This window comes from Symphodus melops (genome assembly GCF_947650265.1).
Source record: "Symphodus melops genome assembly, chromosome: 15".
In the NCBI taxonomy this organism is placed as follows: Eukaryota; Metazoa; Chordata; class Actinopteri; order Labriformes; family Labridae; genus Symphodus; species Symphodus melops.
The window spans coordinates 13,809,095-13,815,094 of NC_136705.1; the positions used below are offsets into that span (position 1 = coordinate 13,809,095).

Consider the following 6,000-nt stretch of genomic DNA (forward strand, 5'->3'; position numbering starts at 1 on the left):
CCGTAATTATTCCTCCAGAAATGAACGAGGCAGGCGGTCTAAGGGAGATGTGAATGGGGGAGTAGGGTAGTGAGCGGGGGGCTAAAAGGAAAAAGCAGCCCGAGAGGCGAAAGGAAGCCGTCTATGGGATCCAAACTGGTGGATAATTTTAATCAGAAAATAAGTGGGGGGAAAAAACCTTAAACTGCACCTAGTGTTCTCTAAGCAGCGGTCTTCTCTATATAAATCTCCTTAACACAGGAGAGTCACGGCGCAATGTAGAAACGTGGTACAGCACATGCGGTTGAGGAGAGGGAACCGCATCCAAAACCTTACGACGCATGGTGCTTCCGAGTCTCCAATCGGGGCGCCATGAGGCACGCTGTCACCCATGCACCCTATTTAAACTACCGTCCCACAAAAAAAAAACTTGATTTCTCCAGAAAATGAAGCGAAATAAAGGCAAAACCAATTGTATTAATTGCCACTAATATATTTATCCCGCGCAGAAAAAACCAAAGCACTGCTAAATGACGTACCTTTTTATCCAGAAAGTGTCCACTATCCGCAGAAGACAGTCAGTAGTAAAAGCCGGACTATAGAGCCACTAATAATAGTAGCAGTACAGGTAGAGGAGGAGTAGTAGTAGTAGAAGAGGTAAACCAGGGAATGGAACTAGAGACGCAGGGAGCTCTTATACGCCAGCCCAGGCGGCGTATCCAGCAAGCGAGACGCACAAAAGAAGGGGAGAGGTGTCCGGATTCCCATGCACTGACAGTTTTTTATCTGTTGTTGTTGTGGTCTGTTGTTGCCTACTCCTAGTTTCCATACAGCGCAACCTGTACGACCTGTGTGATCGGATGACTGGAGCGCTTCATCAGCAAACCCGCATTTGTTGGGACGAGGCGCGCAGCACGGCGGACTTCTTCCTCATTCTTCCCTTTCCGATATCCCCTCTCGCCGTGAGCGCAAGAGCAAAAGAGAGAGAGAGAGGGAGGGAGCGAAGGAGAGGGAGAGTATTTGAGTGAGAGAGAAAGAGAGAGAGTCTTTGAGTGTGTGTGTGTGTGTATGTGTGTTTGAGCAGGTCTTTACTTCGTCTGTTCCCTCACACACTGACTGAGGATCAGCTCTCCCTCCCTCCTCCTCGCTCTCTGCATGCAGTGTGTGTGCCACTCTCTCACACTTCTCTATTGTTGTGTGTCAATACATTCATCTTGCCTGACACTCTCTCTGACTTAGCCTACGCATTCCGTCGCCCCTCTTGCTAATATTGCTTTATCTTCTCTTATTGGTTAGTAATATCAATATGTCATTGGAGGAAGGAGGACGTTGATATTTCAATGGTGAAATGTGGAACAATAACGTTGACAATACAGAATTACGATGCAATAACAACGTTTGCAAACCTTATGTTGCTTTTGTTAAAGGCCAGAAGGGCAATAAGGCAACCAGGCTGGTAGAAAATATGGACTCATATGGAAACTTTAAACAGCCTCTCTCAGGGAGGCAGATTAAGGAGATACATACAAAGTATGTGTGTGAGAAAATAAGTTAAAAAGAGAAACCCTTTCGTTTTTGGATGATCCAGTATACAACTTAACTATGTTGTTGAGAAATGTTCATAAGAAACAACTACGGTAATAGACAAGTGTTGCATGTGTCTCTGTTCAGCACTGAAACAGTCTTGTAAAGACCCAAGGAAGAATAGTTGTTGTGGCAACTAATTAGGATCCAATGTAAATAAAAAAATGAATAGAGTTTATAACTGATGACTGAACAGTTGTTTACTTGCTAACACATGTCACCTGTCTGTTTCAATCTGGGATTTCAGGTGTCTTTTTCAACACGTGCCTTTTAGTGGGATGGTGGAGAACATTCAATGTGCATTGCAACTGAACTAAGTCTGCTCACATGGAACGAACTGGGTGGAAACCATTCGTGAAAAGCAAAAACATTATTCTGTAAATGCTTCACAACCAGGAGGACGAAGAGGTCAAAAACTACACAGGCTGTAAGTACGGTCAAAGACATTGGAAATTGTAACTGCTTCACTCAGGAAGCTACTAATAGACAGTGAATATAAATATTGAAACAGAGATAAAAATTTGATTTTGTGATTCTATCTCTACTGAACAGCAACACTCACCAATAATGTACAACACATATCAGCACTGAAAATCTCAGTCAGATTTTTTAGCACAAAGGTCATGCTGTCAGAGTTCACATCATCAGAATCAGAATTGTTTTTTTTATCGTAAAGTACATTAATGTATACGAGGAATTTGTCTTGGTGTAATGGTGTGAAAGAAACAACAAGGCTAAAGTAACAAATAACAATAACATTAGTGAGTAAAGGCACAAGGACCCTTATGAAGACTATTCAATCCACCTGCTCTCAGTTGAGATGAACAGATGTCAAAAAACAGCCAACATAAAAAAGCAAGCAGGCTCAAACTTGTCGAAGCAATCTAAGTAGTTAACATTATAGGCCAGATTTATTTCTTCTTGTAACGAGTGCTACAAAGACAATCTATTTATTCCTGTCTGAAGAGAAGCCTCTGTATATTCAGTTGGGTAAATTTTTATACAAGAATCTATCTACAGTGTATTACTGAACCACAAGGCAGAGTTGTTCTTGATGGTGAAAAGTGTTGGCTGTGGAGTAATCGGAACATTTCAGAGTTTTTTTGTTTGATTAAAAGACTGGAAATGTACATGCAAGCATCTAAAGCAGCAGCTACATGGCTATTGCTAATTGAATTTCTGTCTTTGGAAATTGTGTATGGATACATTTGTAATTATGGCTTTGGAATTCATACGTCTCTATTTCTTGCTTTGGAACTTAGTATACATGCATTTAACTAAAATGATTACGCTACCAGTTCTCAGAGGTTTAGCAGGAAGTTCTTCTTGCTGGGAATCAAAGTAATAGTGTCAGGGAGCAGCTATGAGGGGAATTCAGTTCCTAACAGGTGAAGATCCGACACCAATCAGCAGGAAACTGAGAACAGTTCAGTAAAAGGTTGACGCAAAATATACAGTATTGTATGTGTATGTATGAAACAGCCAAGAGATTCATAAACGTGGATGTCAGCCTGTATGAATTAATTGAAAGAGACAGGTAGCAGATGGACAACCAGTTTTGACGCCTAAGGTTGTATCAGACAGGGATGCAGTGACCGTAGAAAAGTGGACATTCTAAGCAGTGTTAACACAGTGATGAGGAGACCAATACTTATAGAGTTACGGTAAATTGTAAGTCATAAAAAAAGAAAACTTGTTTCTCTCATATCTTTTGTGTTAATAAACTTTCTTGAAGAGCAGCAAACAGCTGGGGTCAAGTGGGCTCTTAAGGGGGTCTAGGGGAATTAATTGGGCTGATCAAGTTCCAAGGAGTTGGTCCGGAAGGTTACGGTTTGGAAGTAAAACCAAAAGGCTGCATGCTGACCCTGCATGAAAGAAAAATTACATGGGACTGAAGAAGCGAAAGGCATTATTTCCTCATGTAAGGTTTGTAAGGTTGGGCTCCAAATGAACCTAGACAGACCTCAATGAAACACAGAAAAGGCTGGACAGGCAGGTGCAGGGTATGAAGAAGAATCAGAAAAGAAGCAGATTTTGTAAGATAAAAAAAACATCCCTGAAAGGTAAACCACAGCAGAGACTTTACAACCTATGGTTGGATTCTCTGGTAGATGGGTAAATGAAGGCTGAGGCAAAGAAACAGAAGAAAGGCTCTTAAAAAAGACACAGGCTAAAAGGCAGCTATAAATTCATGCCACAATATAAAAACCGATCCAGGCTCAGATGGAGAGACAGGTATAGCCAAAGAAACAAAAACAGATGAAAGGTAAGGCAGAGCAGCAGCGAAGGGCATCTGGAGACTGGCAATCACAGGGGGGGGAGGCAGAAGGAAAATGAATGGTTTCTGAGACACAGAAGGTTAGCCAACAGTACAAACTGGCTGTCAGAAGGTTGGCAGATATGTATTAAAAGCAAAACAGCTGGATAGTGAGGCAACTGGGAAGTAGAAACACTGAATGACTGAGGAAGTGAACAGCTGGTTAATGAGGTTACAGAGGCTGATTTACCGAATGACGGAAACAAGTGAAGCGATGGACTGGATGACTGCTAGGTCGGCTGTGTGGACCTGATGAGGGGCATAATGAACCGTATTTGGACCATAACAGGCAATAGAGTGTGGTAACCCTGAACGATGACAAGCCAAGATTCCCTAAATTCTGCCTCCTAAAGCACAGATGGCACTCCAGCTGACTCGCTAAAGGTTTGGCAGGCTGACGTCTCAGCACAAGGAAAACACTGGGATTCTGCCTCGCATTGGTTTTAGGGTTCCAGGGAACATTAAGGCAGTCGCTGAGAGGATTGACGTTGTGTTGTTTTCTGGCTGCGACACTGCTGCCAGAGCTGATCACAGCGGCTCTAGTTAATGCTTGTGGGTTCAACAGAAGAACCACAGTGCATGCCAGGAGCGGGCCAAAAGTAGCTTCCCTCTTTGATTGGCTTTACACACACGGGTAAATTATTGTTGACACTATATGGCAGCATCAAAGTGAAGCAACTCAACAGGCCAGGCAGGAAAATAGACACAAGAATACTATAGTGGATCCGGTCAGTTTTGTTAATTATAACCTTGTGTTTTCTGAAATTCTTCTGGAGAAATGAAAGGTTTATTATCTTACTGAATATATATTTCCAACAAGGATATAGGTGTTGGTGGGAACATGTCTAGCGACACAAGTGTGACTTTTATTTCTTTTACAGATGATTCAGCAATTTACTCTTCAGTCTGAAGTAATCAAGATTACAAACATCAAGATTACAGAGTAGAGACTAATGAAGTTATTTGGAAGAACTTTGTCTGAATAAAATACCAAGACCACAAACATTTTTATCATTAGAACATATGTATGTTTAAACTTCTCTGTAAATAGTATTTGCTTGTTGAAGTGATTTTTTTTTTTTACATTTTCTGTTAGTATTTGTTGCACTTCTTGATGCTCTTTGACTTGCCTTGTTGCTGAAATATGCTATATAAATGAACTTACTTTGCCAATCTTTAACACATTTGTAATCAGTATTTAAAAGTATCTGAACACAATTCAAAAAATAATAATTTTCACAAGTTTTCACAAGTTAAGTTCTATCTTGAATAACTTTGTGCATTCACTGAATGATAATAGTGTACTTTAATTGAACTTAATTTCTTTCATGTTGAAAACAAAGAGAAAAAGGGGAGAAGACAGAGACCTCTGCAGATGAATGGTGACACAGGGAGGTAAAAGCTTCTGCCTTTCCATTCATAATTCAGTGGAGCTGCACCCTGGGGTGCCTCCTTAGTGCACAGTCATTCTCACACCTGTCAATCTTGAAACCATTCTGGAGGCTCCAGATGAGCCAGACTGGTGACACAAGCTTAATAGACTCAAAATAAAGTGATGTAGCAACTTAATGTTATTACCATTTCAAACAATTATTCATGCAGTAATATTGCAGTTTATGCAGCTGTTTAACACAGGAAGAAAAAGTTTGTAAAGGGAAACTTTTGTATAAGATGATTTCATGAGCTGGAATAAGACACATAATTTGAAGATTGGCTTATGAGCGTTTCAGGCTGAATTTCCATATTACTGCGTAATATCAGTGTGCCCTCCATTGTGAATACAGGCTGAGAGGCGTGTGGCATCTCTGCAGGGATGCATTTTATTAGACTGTCACCATGATTATGATAATAGTGCACTGCTGCTTTGAAATGAGATCATTTACATTTTAGTATAATTTGAATATGGCATTGTAAAATATGGGAAAGACCTTCTGCTAAAGATGGCAATTTATCATGCAGATACAAAGAGAGCATACACACTCACACAGACACACTCTGACGCACACACAATACATATGGCTACAACAGAGGAATAAAAACAGGACAGTCGCGATATAGAGGAAGCCCACATTCTTACATAAAATTTTGAACACACACCCTCTCACACCTGTGTGCATACA

General features: G+C 40.8%; 1 protein-coding gene across 3 annotated transcripts in view; it reads right to left on the reverse strand.

Moving 5' to 3' along the window:
* Nucleotides 1-6,000, reverse strand: part of slc8a1b (solute carrier family 8 member 1b) — a 181,263-nt gene that overhangs the window by 129,865 nt on the left and 45,398 nt on the right. Inside the window, exon 1 of one of the 3 annotated variants that reach the window (XM_079362485.1) lies at nucleotides 519-1,096. The exons of 1 other annotated variant lie outside the window; for it this stretch is intronic. The gene's annotated coding sequence lies outside the window, so the exon portion shown is untranslated. Of the gene's footprint in view, nucleotides 1-518; nucleotides 1,097-6,000 lie in introns of those variants that run through there. One more of the 3 variants, XM_079362487.1, reaches the window with a different exon arrangement.